We start from the raw sequence: 14,458 nt of genomic DNA, 5'->3' as shown, positions 1-14,458 counted from the left end.
CCATCCACTTTCATTATATTGAAAACAGCAGCAGGATATTCTTTCAAAATTCTCCTTTTGTATTTCACAGAAAATCATGAATTCAATACAATATGAGGGTGAATATTAACATTTCTGGTTAATTTCTTACAGAGAAAATGGTGCTTGATAAAGAAATAAAACATTATTATAAAAGACAGAGAAGCTGAGAATTAGAGTCTAAATTTGAAAACTACACTAAAAATTATTAATTATCGGTTCAGTCTTGTCTTATTATTTAGTTGGTTTTGCTTGAGATTGAACACTTTTTGTAATACCCAGATGCAAATCACACATATACTTCATCCAGTTCACATTAAAATTCGTAATGCTCCAAAGCACCGTTAGTTTGAATCCACCGAATGCTGCAGCACTTTGGCTCTGGATTCTGTTAGGAAAGAGTACAACAACAGCCGATGCATCGGTCACTCTGAGACACAGCAACACATAAACACGTAGAGACTGTGTGAGAATCATAAAAGCCTGCCGCCCTGTAAAATCTGACCCAATATGAGCAATATGCGTCACTGTAATTGTGTTTATTGGGAGAGGGCCCAGACACTGTGGTAATTACATATTGTTACAGTCTGCATCCCTATATATTTGATTTATGTATTTTGGCTCCAGCTGACAGATAAATAAGAAAAATTGTTATATTAAGCGGTAATAAATATGAATCATTTCGCAATCTGCCAGGAAATAATATTGTAATCTGTGAGGTGGAAGGCTTAAACAATGTATGTATTTGTGTGAGTGTACAGCATGGTCTGTACTTTGAAGAGACTGATATATCACAGCCAGCTGAGACACACATTTAAGTCCTGTACAGTGTCTGCTCTTTAATACTGGGCGTTGTGTACAAGCCGATGGGTCACTCTATCTGTCTCGGACAGGAAATGTGTGAAAAACATAAATAAACAAACAATGGAAGTGCATTATTAGGCACCGATTTCACTGTTTGTGACTGATGTATCAATGACAATGTGCTCTTTTAGCTAAAAGGGACTGATGGCACAAAAATGAAAAGAAGATTTTATCTATGCAAAGAAAGTCAGTGGGGACCAATGTTGTTTTGTATTATTTTGAAAAAAAATAATGCAAAATAGCATCTTTTGTGTTAAAGTACATTGAAATTCACACAGGTTTGGAACAACATGGATGAGTAAACTCAATTTTCATATTTGGGTAAACTCTACTGTATGTCTCCTATGCACAGAAATGAGAATGCTGCAGCATTAGTTTGCAGTAACATGAAAACTTAAATATAACTCAAGCATGACACACACAATCCCATTCAAAAATTTGAATATCAAGGCGGGTCTCAGCAACAAGATGCACAATAGGTCAGTACTCCCCACTAAACAAACGGTTTTCACCTGCCTCAACATCTCACTGTTTACATTACAACTGATGCACATAAGCAAACATTGCAATTCTGCACTTATTTACTCGCCACCTGACAACGTGGCTACACCGGACATGACAGTTGTCCGCTGCAAATTTGCTTACATTCGGCGTGCAGAGTGAGATGTGCAATGCACCTGCAACGCTTAGGTGCTTGGGGACACGCAATCCATTTTAGGAGAAGAATAATGTTTGGTAGCAAATAGGTAAAAGTGTAGAATTGCACTGTCTGCTTATGTGCATCAATGGCAATGTAAAACAGTGAGATGTTGAGGCAGGTGAAAAGCGTTTGGTTAATGGTGAATATTGACTTGTTGTGCGTCTTGTTGATATAATGATTGACAGTTTGGGGGCATGATCTGCTCGGAATGCATTTTCAAATTCACATTAGTCTAGACTGATCACAGGGTTTTAATGAAAATGCAACCATTTTGCTGCACATTTGACTCAGAATGCATTTTGAAATTCACACTACATTTTGCTACAGTTATCTCACGGTGTCTCAAAGAAAATGCAATCTCAAGTGTCCTACCTGTAAGTCTACATGCATTTAGGAAAAATGGCATGTAAATGATAATTTTGCTACAGTTTTTGCTTGGACATGTTGAACATATCTAATCAAAATTTCATTTTAATTTTGCAACTTATAATGCCTTAAAATATGTTTTTAATTTACATATTAAAACTAGTGTAGAAAATGGCAAATTTAAATATAATTGAAATTTTATTTTTTTCATTTTGCATTAAATGTTGCACATATGTATGGGAAAATGTACATTTAAATACAGAAATACTTTGCCATTTTACATATTGCATTGTCATTTTGCATATTATATTTTGAAATGAATTTTGCTACCCATATTCTTCTATAAATATGTATATAGTAGTAGCATATGAATATGTGAAGCGAATATGAATATGTTAATAATTCCTCATCAAAAATGAGAGAGCTATGATATTAGTTTGCATTAATATGCACATTTCAAATCTGACTCAAATATGACTAATGTTGACTACTGAACTCTCCCCAATAGTCAACATTAGTCATCTTTGAGTCAGATTTTAAATGTGCATATTAAAGCAAACTAATATTATAGCTCTCTCATTTTGTCGAAGAATTATTTACACTCACACACACACACATACATTTTTATACACATATTTATCAAATCAAAATTAAGTAAACTAATGAATGCAACATTGACAAGATTTACTAAAAGGTGGGAATGAATTAACAAGTTGTGGAATGTTTAATATTTCCGATATTTGTGTTTTGTTTTTGTATAACATTTTACAATTGTATAATTGTTTGTAACATTACTTTCTACAATGAAAAGTAGAAAGAGATTGCTTTTAGTGGCTTACACATGAAGCATGTGGCCCACTTTACCCCAAAGCTACTATTTGGGGGAAAAAATGCTTCATTTAATAATTCACTGCCAGAAATGTATATATGACTCTATGTAGAGCTTATTAATTAATTTTCAGAGTGCTGTACTCTTAAAGCCTGGCAAAGTTTTGCCTCCCTACTTCAAACCAATACTGTACCTCTTGGCCTCACACCCATATGCTCAGAGATAAGCAGTCAGTCCTGCCTGTCAGAGGCTGTAGCGTGGCAGAGTCAAGCTGTCTCCTCCTGAGTTTCTCTGTCCGCCTTTTGTTTAGCACTCTGTTCTCTATATAGCTGTTGAGCACCAGCAAGACTCCAGCCTGACCTTTGCCGGTAATCCTTATAAAACATAAATGCATGATATCTCCGCTTCTCTCTCACACACACTCTGTCTCTACATAAGACCACCCCATGGCCCTCATTACAAGCATCCCACTGCCAGCCGATGTCACTGTCTAATTACAATCACCCTTGATCTGCTAGATCATGACGTGAGACCTGCAGCTCACCGGCGTGCAGTGCCGAGGGTCTTTTCCCCGCAGGCGGTGTGCTGAGACGGGCCGACAGGACTGATGAGGGCGCTGCTTGCGGCTCTCCCTCCACGCTGCACCGCGAGCCGACAGGCGGAGGATCATTAGTGAACCAGCTGTTAACAAGCAGCGACAGGACAGCCAATATCACTTCCTGTGTGAGTGACACGCTGTGGGTGGCGACACGAGGAGGCCAGGTGGGCACAAGTTCATCTGATTTAAATCACCTGCTTTGCCAAGTTTTGAAAAAGAATTGATTAATAATTAAGCAGCAAATGAATTTATTTACTTGGATTTGAGGGTATTGTAATTTTTTGTGAGCATAAAAGCTTTTAATTTCTTTATTAAGAGTTGATTATAGAAATGATCAAATATATTTATATATTTATAATATTTAATATTTAGATCATGGAAGCCTGATGGAGGTTATTGTAAATGTCGCTGGGATTTTTTGATTGGTGTGTTTTTTCTTCTTCATTAGCTTTTGTCTATACACCTATCTATAATTGTTCAAGTTCATTGATTTAGTTTTAATATGAATTATTATGATCATGTAAGCCTGATAAAAATAATATGGCTCTCTATTTTTTTTTTTTTAATTAGTGTTTTCCTTTTTTGTCTTATGCAACTTTCAATAATTTTTTGTTCATACTTTTTTGTTGTTCAGATTTATAGTTCATATTTAATATTATAAAATTTCTTCATCATTTACTCACCCTCATACTACTCCAAATCCAAACAAATTTTTTATAAAGAATAATCTTGGTGCCTGTTTTATTTAAGTATCATTCAGATATTATTATAGTTTTTTTGTTTTTTTTGGATCCATTTTTATTTTTATATTTCCTGTTTTCATGTATGTTTATAGACTGTAGTTTTAATAATTTTTTATTTGTAGTTTAAGTGATGTTAGTTCTTCAAAAATTATTTTTTCTTTTTTTAGTTTTTTAAAGCCTAAAAGAATTTCCAGAATTTCCAGATTTCCTCTCAGACCTATTGGTTACCTGTAGTTTTAATAATTTTTTATTTGTAGTTTAAGTGATGTTAGTTCTTCAAAAATTATTTTTTCTTTTTTTAGTTTTTTAAAGCCTAAAAGAATTTCCAGATTTCCAGAAAACTCTAGTTTTAATAATTTTTTATTTGTAGTTTAAGTGATGTTAGTTCTTCAAAAATTATTTTTTCTTTTTTTAGTTTTTTAAAGCCTAAAAGAATTTCCAGATTTCCTCTCAGACCTATTGGTTACCTTTGATAAAGTGCTAATTGTCTGAGATTTTAACATTCACGTTGATAATACAAATGATGCATTAATGAAGAAAAACCTTACCAGCCAACTCAACGTTTTAATCATATGCTAGATTAATTATATCACATGGAACTGGTTTTACTGCAACATGGGCACCATCTTCTCTAATACATTAGAAGCTGTTGCCCCCATCAAATCGAAAAAGGTTAGAGAAAAACATGCTGTGCCATGGTATATCAGTAATACCCATTTTCTTCAAAGAGAAACTTGTAGTCTTGAGCACAATTGGAGAAAAACTAACTTGTAAGTTTTTAGAATTGCGTGGAAAAACGGTATGTCCAGCAATAGACATCTCTAAAAGCTGCAATGGCTGATCAAATCCACAAACTCATAGAAAATAACCAAAACAATCCAAGGTTTTTATTTAGCACCGTGGAAATAACCAGACGTCAACCGATCTTAATATTCCCTCCAGTTTAATAGTAATCACTTAATGAATTTCTTCACTGATAAAATACATAACATCAGAAATACAATTACAAATGTAGATTCTACAGTGTCTACTTCAGCTTCATTCACCGCACCATAGCAAAAACTGCTATACAGAAACTGCACATGTTAAAATTACAAATGACTTACTTATTGTGTCTGACCAAGGCTCATATCATTTCTAGTTTTACTTGATCTTAGTGCTGCGTTTGACACAGTAGATCATGACATACTCATTCTGTATGTAGATCGATTACAAAACTATATGGGTATTCAAGGGCAGGATATAATATGGTTAGACTGTGTTTATTAAAATGGGGAGCCATCTCAGTTATCACAAATAAAATATGGAGTGCCACAAGGATCTGTCCAAGGTCCTCTGCTATTTTCAATATACATGTTGCCCCTTTGTAATATTATTAGAAAATATGGCATTAGTTTCCACTGTTATGCTGATGATACTCAAATATACATTTCAACTAGACCAGATGAAACTTCTAAATTGTCTAAGCTAACAGAGTATGTTAAAAATTTTAAAGATTGGATGACCAATAATTTTCTCCTGTTAAATTCGGGTAAGACAGAGATAATACTTATTAGACCAAAAAAAACAGTACACAGAATCCCTTGGATTAAAATTTGTAACTAGACGGATGTACTGTGACTTCCTCTACAGTCAAAAACAACTGGGGGTGGTATTAGACAGCAACTTGTATTTTGAAAATCATATTTCCCATGTTACAAAAACAGCACTCTTCCATCTCAGAAACTTTGCCAAGCTACAAAACGTTACCCGTTTCTGATGCAGAAAAGCTAGTTCATGCTTTCATGACTTCTAGACTGGACTATTGTAATGCACTGCTAGGTTGTTGTCCTGCATCTTCAATAAACAAGCTAAAGGTAGTCAAGAATCATGATCATGATCACATTACCCCAATTTTACAGTCTCTGCTCTGGCTACCTATTAAGTTCTGTATCAGTAACAAAATATTATTACTTACCTATAAGGCCCTTAATGGTTTAGTTCCTGCATACATAACTAGTTTTCTATCACACTACAATACATCCTGCTCCCTGAGGTCACAAAACTCTGTACTTTTAGTAGTACCTAGGAAAGCAAAGTCCACTAAAGGAGGTACAGCTTTTTCACATTTGGCTCCCAAACTCTGGAGTAGCCTTCCTGATAATGTTCGGCGTTCAGACACATCTCTTTGGCCAAGCATTCAAATAATGCTTCTCAGAATCCTGGACTGCAGTTATATCAAAGATCAAATGCTCATTATTGATCTTTAGCTTTGGTTAAGCAAATACATTTTGCTTGGTTGGAACAGCAGCTACGCTATTTATATCTCTATTTGTTTAGCTGTTTTTGCACTAGGATTTACACAAGCTTCAGTCTGGATCCACAACACCTTAGAAGAGATGATGCCAACCCTGAAACAACAAAGAACTACCAAATTTTGCTATAAGTTTGATTGCATCATATAATAATTCCTGTAAATAGTGTTCATCGTCTTTTTGATTACGTCTTACTCTTTAATTGATTTTATCCATACATTTCTGCCACATGAACATTAACTGACAGTCACCACTGATGAGCTACTACTTAATATTGTAGAAATGTAATTTTCTGTAAAGTTGCTTTGCAATGATTTGTATCGTGAAAAGTGCTATACAAATAAACTTGAATTGAAATATATTTCATGAGTCTACTGGACCACATTAATTGTTCTTTTTTGTTATTTTAGTGTTTACCAGTCCCCATAGGGTAAAGAGCAGCAGGATATTCTTCAAAAAGTCTCCTTTTATGCTTCACAGAAAATCATATGGATTTGGTACGACAAGAGGGTGAGTCAATGATTAGAGAATTTACATTTTTGGCTGAACTATACACTTAAGCGTGTTAAATGCGTGTTGTAGTTAGGTTTTCACATATTAAGCAACAGTGTGTTTGTAACTGTGTGTGTGTGTGTGTGTGTGTGTGCATGCGTGTGAAAAGAAAGAGAGATATTAGAAATGATGGTATGACACTCTCCCATCAGGACAAAATCCATCACTGTCAGAGGCAGCAGACTAAGAGTAGCAGAGCTCCCAGACCACAGATTCAATTTCCCTCCCTTGAGCCGTTCAGCCCGGCCCACACGTACAGACACCTTCCGTCTGAATAATAGCTCCGCATAGATTTGAATTTTCACTCTGCACTCCAGAGCAGGGCCACTGTCCAAATCTAACTTTAGGAGTTTTGTTCTAACACATCCCACTTCTCTCACACCAGTATATGAAAATATAAACAGCTCATGTGTTACAGAGAGTTTGTGCAAGTTCAGCAGCAGTTCGTATTCATTTGTAAATGCATTACTATTAGGTCTTCGTAATTAATTTTTGAGGATAACTTTGGAGGTTTCAATCATTGTAGACAAACACTGGAACATTTTTTTCTTCATGTTCTGTCATAATCAGATATTATAATTCACGCAGGCCCATGATTAGGGCTACAAATGCACCTTTGCTCTTTTGTTTCCAATCAAAAGCCAGCTACAGGGTCCACCAGACGCCACCTCTGTGGAGTGTGATTGAGTGGACAGACATGCTTGACAGATTTGAAATTACAACTGGAGTGTGTGATCAAAGTTTTAAGGCTGTGGTCCCATCTGGCTTGAAACCACCTTATGTCTCTATTGCTCATGCACAGGGGTCACAATTACATAACGGATCTCTCAGAAAATCCACATGGATTCATTGGTTGTGAAAATTGGCTGAGAACTGTGAACTCCAGTGTGGTGTAAGCTGATTAATGATTAATGTGCAGCTCTGCCACTTAAAAGGCAGAAAAGGTCAGCGGCTCTGCCAAAGGGTTCGGGGGTCTCAAAATACTTACAGAGAAATGACACGGCAAATGACGAAGAAAGGAAACGTTGGTCTTTCCACAGGTTTTCCCACTTGAAATTCATTTCTTCCTGTTATGGCGGATAAATAAACCCATTTTAATCAGGAAAAGAAATTGCATTGCTAAATATTACCATATATTGGAGGGAAAGCAAAAACAATCCACTTTTTAAAATATTATACAGCTATAGGCACCTAAATATATACAATGTAATTAAACATAACTGACATAAAAAAGGAACAGATATAATACTCCAAAATGGAAGATGTGATTGTGCACTGGCTTCAATCACTCATTAGGTGGAGCTGCACTTGAAATATAAGAGATTTGTGAGTGAACAGCGCCATCCAATGGGACATCACTGTCACTGTCTTAGTACAAAGAATATATATGGTTATAATATAATATAATATAATATAATATAATATAATATAATATAATATAATATAATATAATATAATATAATATAATATAATATAACTTACCAAACAAAAAAGACATTATAATTAATAAATATATGTAAATATATATATATTAAAAAAAGAAACAGGTTTTTCCCAAAGATTGCTTGAATTTATTCAAATATTTACATACCTATAGATGAAAATATCATCAAATATATTTATGCAAAATTGAGGACGTAGATCTAGTGACTGGAAGACAAAAAATGGGCAGAGGTTTGATATGGCAAGCTCTATTGAACACATTGTCAAAAGGGTTAATAGGCAGTGTCAGTCAGACTTTAAGTCAGGCTCGAGTTCATAATAAAAGAAGAATTTCATCATGAAGCACCACACGCTGCAAATGTTCGGATCACACATGATTAGTCCCTTGCGGGATGTGAACAGTTACACACAGGTATTCTATCAGGAGCAGTGCCATGCAAGACCATCATAGACAGTTTAACAAAAGTGCAGCACTTACATTATGTGAATATCAACATGATATCAAAAGACAGCACAATTTAATATCAAAATCTGATATTACTATTACAACACTACACCTATAAAATGACTGAACATTGAGTGCGTATTAGCTGCGCTACTCTGGCAGTTAATAGGTGAATCCGATGCGGTGATCCATCTGATCTCCCAAGAGTGTCTTCGCCAATCTAATGCCATTACTTCTGACCCAAATTCCCACCTAAGCACCAAACAACTAAAGTGAAGTTATTAAGTAGAAATCATACCTACATCAGCTAAAGTAGCTGTGATTCTTAAGGCCCAGCCTTTCACAGTAGCTTCCTCAAAGCAAAGTGTCCTCCATCCGGATCGTTAACGGAGAGGGATGCTCTGCTACTTTCAGTGTCAACCCCTCCGTGCTCAGTTCTAAAATCAGCCACTAGAGGGGGTACTTCCTGATTCTGTCACTGAAGTCTGTTATGTACCTTCCCCTTTGCCTTCTTCCTGCTTGGAATCGGAGTCTGCCAAGCTTTGGTTTTTCTCTCCATCATTCCCTGCCTCTGAGAGCAAAACATAGAGAGCTTTGTTAGTGAAAACAAAAACAGAAAAAAAATCCCAGATGGTTATGATGAAAACTAGTGGATACTCAACGGCCTATGGCACGGCAGGCTGTTTAGCAGTCGCTGCTATGCTTTTTTCACAGGGATGCCTTCGGCTAACAGGCCTATATGTGATAAAGCACATCCGTGTTTGTCTTGAGCTAAAAACTGGTGCAGGAAGCCACTAACATGCCCTCTAAACTCTCTAGTTTGCCTAAAGCAGGCTCGCCTGGTGCATTATTCATGACCAGCCTGCCTCTTAGTGCCATATTACATTACTGCAGTGTTTTAATGACACTCCATGTTCTTTCTGAAGAGATAACACTCAGCTTTACTCACCTGCTTTGCTGATATTGAGCTCAGACAGAGTTTGGGAGAGTCCGCTAGCGTCCAGGCCACCGGAGGTTCCCAGGATTTCGTGTACAGCATTGCGTCGGCCGGTCCTTCCAGAGGCCATGAAGTCTTCATACGTCACCTCGACATCAGTCATATCTAATGCGTTTCAACATAGCAGTGCCTGTGACAGAGAGAGATGTTCTTATTTAGAGCCACTGTGATGTCATCAAACATGAAAAACTCATGTGACTTTATGTGTATAGTCACAATTATTAACCTACTAAAAGGAATCCAAGCACAAAGATGAACATTACTGCTGCATTAAAATGTCCTTTTAATTATTAAAATATTTTTTGGCTTGCCTCACTACAATACATTGGGCTACTGGTTCTCATAAATAAGTTTTCTAATGTATTAAGAATTTATATATTTTTAGATAGTTTCATTTTTCACTTGTTCCAAGTCTGATGCAACTGTCTATTTTTAGCAATGCATTTTTTTCTATATAAACAATTATATTTATATGATATATGCTAATTAGATTTTATATGACACATTTTTTTTATATTAATATATTTTATTTTTTTATAATTTATATTTAAATAATATATATTTACAATTATTAAAATACAATATTTACAATACAATATACAATACAATACAATATAATATATACAAAATATACAGTACAATATTCAGTACAATACAATATTTACAATACAATAAAATATATACAATATTTACAATTTATAAATGTAAATATTTGATTTGCTTTCATCAAATGTTTATCTTAAAAACATTATTTACAAAAAATAAGCAACAAGCTACAATGTATACAGCTCTACCGTAAACTACTCTTCAAAAGTATGGGGTCAGAAAGATTTTTTTTTAAAGAAATTTATATTTTTATTCAGCACATAGACATTAAATTGATTAACAATGACATTAAACACATTTATAATGTTAAAAAAGTATTCTATTTCAAATTAATTCTGTTCTTTTGAATTTTCTATTCATCAAAGAATCCTGATAAAAAATAATAATAATTAAAAAAAATAAAAATAACTTGATCACACAGATGCAGCCTTTGTAAGTATAAGAGACTTCTCTTAAAAACATTAAAACAATTTTGAACAGTAGTGTAAAATTCATAAATTCATACATTTTGAATATTTTCAAACTGATTCTATAACCCATAAACATTTGAACAACAACTATTTTAACCATTAGGAATCCCAACAATGTAACAATGTAAAGATTATATATGCAGTCATAATCTGGCCTAGATAAGTAGCTAAGCTTGGATAAGGGACTGTTTATTCTGTCACATTTGTGATGTCATGCATTTCTAAATTGTCCTTCTGAATTTCTTTCTTACTAGAGATTCTTTTTGTATGTTGCATGAAAATGTCCCTTAAAACATTTTTAGTACTCTGATCCCTGAATAGATCATCAAAACAGATGTGGCTCAAATCTGCCAGAATGTTGTTGAACTAAATATCACTCATGATGAGATGTGAGGACGGTCTTCCCTGAGCTCAGAGTTATATTTAGCCCATTTTATCATCTCAGCACAGTCATTCTCAGCTGTTGCCTTCAAAATGGTGCCACTGTGTAGTGAAACACCCAGAAGGAGGTCATCATTAAAGGGCTGTTCACAGCATTAGACTTTTTTGGTTACTAAATAAGTGGAGAGAAAAAAAAGGTGTATTATATGTTTAATTGGACTTTCTGTTCATAGTAATACGATGTACATGTATATATGATCAAAGTGTATGTAAAAAGTTATGTAGAAATACAGAAAATTCAGAAACTTTTATTCACCAGTGTACTTAATATACCATGATGTTGCATTCTACTGATATGCCTCTGGCTGTGAGCACTAAATGAAGTGTCTTTTTTCATTTATACATGGGAAACAGACATAATCTAAAGCGCACTTGGCAAAGTAATTCAAGTCCAAAAAATCAATGTGGACTTGAGGGAGCAGTTCCTCGAGGCAACAGTGACAACCGTGCAGCAGAGTTGTCACACACGCTTACCCTGCCTATGTCTAGGTAGACCTCTGAGGAATCCACCAACGCACCCTCAGAGACAGCTTGTGCAACAGTTTGGACAAAACAGCCCTAACAAACTGAGAATTCAACAATAGAGGTTCAGCAGGCTCACATTTTACATAACAAAGAACAAAACAGGACTGTTGTAGAAAGAGTGCAGAGATAGGTGTGCCTCTTTTTTGCATAATGTGTACACCACTGGTGTTTGAGAATGAGTCCTGGGATGGAACAGGTTGCTACTTAGAAAATAAAGGTTTATAAGAATTAAACTGAGAAGCAGGAGCAACCTGCACCCATTTTTACACTCAATTTGGGTGCCATAGTTTTAAAAAGTTCAATATTCATTATATATTTTTTCAGAATGAATATCAAATTTGATTGTACCTAATTTGTGACCCTGGAGCACAAAATCAGTTATAAGTAGCAGAGGTAAATTTGTAGCAATAGGCAACATTTCATTGTATGTGTCAAAATTATCAATTTTTCTTTTATGCCAAAAAATCATTAGGACAAAAGATAAAGTTCCATGAAGATACTTTGTAAATTTCCTACCGTAATTATATCAAAACTTCATTTTTAACTTTAAAGGTTATTTTCTCAATATTTAGATTTTTTGCATAAAAAAATATCTATATGAAGTACTGATTCATGACCTGAGAACAGGTGGTTTCAGGTGAAGTAAGTGATAATACAATGTTATCATTGCAATAATAATAAACAGAAGTCAAATTAAATAGTCATTAAATATTATAGTTAAAAATGTTTATTCATTTCAGTGTCTTTATTCATTTGTTTATTAACTATTATTATTATTATTGTTGTTGTTGTTGTCGTCGTTGTTGTATTTTTTAAAACTGATGGTCAAAACTAAATAGTTAATCACAACCCTTTTTTTTTGTCCAAATATTGCAAATATCGACCTCTGATATTTTATATTGGAAAATGTTCTGGAATTATAAGAGATCTAATGTTAGTTACAATGTGCATCATAATAATAACTTTATTCACAGTTAAACCCTTCATTGCCTCAAACTCTGAATATAAATCACCTTATTAACTGAAGCCAAACTGAAACAATAGAGATATGATTGTGACAATCTAGCTCTTCTTCTTTGCCTTTGTTTAAATGAACACACAATCCTGACAGATTTATGAACATTTAGAGTTTAAAATCCATAACCAAATAATAAGGTTTTTTTTGTGTGTGTGTGTGTGTGTGTGTGTGTGTGGTAAGACACTGCTACTAGCTCTCGTCCTTGACATGTCACGTGTACTCGGTAATAACGTCACATCAAAACATAATACCCAACCTGACATATCCAGATATGACAGCTACAAGTGCAAATCCCAACGGAACGATTCTTTTATTTACAGCACACGGCGTTTGATCTTAAATTAATGCAACGGGTTATATAAATCTGACAAGCTATAACGTTACACAGATGCTAATGAAACAGGAGTGCTTAACACAGAATACGACTCAGGGGGTCATTTATAAGGCCGAGCGAATTCGCAAATCGTACCTGTTTTAGGCTGGACGTGTGTCGTCTAGTGGTCAAGGCTGCAGTTTTGTCGCTCTGGTTAATACTTCAGTAGGATGCGACGCTGCTGTCAGTGCTGCTGCTGCTGCTGCTGCTGGTTCAGTCCATGAGTCTGCACTCTGCAAGACAAGAGAGAGATGACGTATGCGCGTTACTGAGTGCTGATGATATGCGCGAGGATTATCCTAAACCACTCTATCTGTTAATGCTCAGTAGTGCTGAGGCGTTTGATTCATCTCAGTGACTCGAATCTTCTGTATCGGTTCACGGATTCGTTCAGTGACTCTTTGTTTTGTGTTTTGACTTCAGCCGGTAGGTGGCGACAGTAGTGAGTCGTTTTTGTTATGCTGACCGTTCACTCGTGGTTCTTTAAAAAGACAGTTTGATCATTGTATTGTTTTCCCACCCAATATCTCTCAAATTGCCAGTGAGACTGATGTGCCTAATTCGTTTATGTGATGATAATGAGTTGACTCCTTCATTAGGTGCCAAAATAGTCTCTCAAAAGGAAGACTAAATATATGATTCACTAAATGCAAGCGATTTGTTTGCCTGTTTGTTTTCTTTTGATATTTTATTAATACTCGATAGGAAATGTGTGACCTGGAACACAAAACCAGTCATAAGTAGCACAGATACACTAGCAATAGGCAACATTACTACTATTATTATTATTTCTTTATTTCAGACCCTTTAATCCATATCACAAACAATACCAGAAACAAGGGAAGAAAATCACAAAACATACATTTACATACAAGAATCACTATTTAAAAACATACAAACTTGAATTCCAGTGCTTCAAGAGCAAGGAAGACTACTAATAAATGTAATATTTAATATAAGAAATCATGAATATTATTTTGCTGAAATTTCTTTGCCCAATTTTTAAAAACATCTCTAGCAAGTGCAATTCAGATACATTTTAATTCCATCCACCCCAAAAAGATAACTTTTAACTACTTATTAAAAGAAAGGTCTACCAGCATTTTTTAGACAACACACCGTTTCATCATATACATAAAACGCAACTCGTTGATATGTTTAGAATTCTTGCAGTTA

At 34.9% G+C, this 14,458-nt stretch overlaps 1 long non-coding RNA gene across 1 annotated transcript; it reads right to left on the bottom strand.

Annotated features, from left to right (window-relative positions):
- Positions 1-8,512: 8,512 nt before the first annotated feature.
- Positions 8,513-13,901, bottom strand: LOC113042436 (uncharacterized). Its single transcript, XR_003275577.1, has 3 exons — positions 13,379-13,901; positions 9,802-9,979; positions 8,513-9,423 (listed from the first exon to the last, which is right to left on the bottom strand). It is a non-coding gene; the product is annotated as an uncharacterized LOC113042436 (long non-coding RNA).
- Positions 13,902-14,458: the final 557 nt, after the last annotated feature.

The sequence above is a fragment of the Carassius auratus genome, chromosome 24 (assembly GCF_003368295.1).
Source record: "Carassius auratus strain Wakin chromosome 24, ASM336829v1, whole genome shotgun sequence".
Lineage (NCBI taxonomy): Eukaryota > Metazoa > Chordata > Actinopteri > Cypriniformes > Cyprinidae > Carassius > Carassius auratus.
This window is presented reverse-complemented; position numbering and strand designations above follow the sequence as displayed.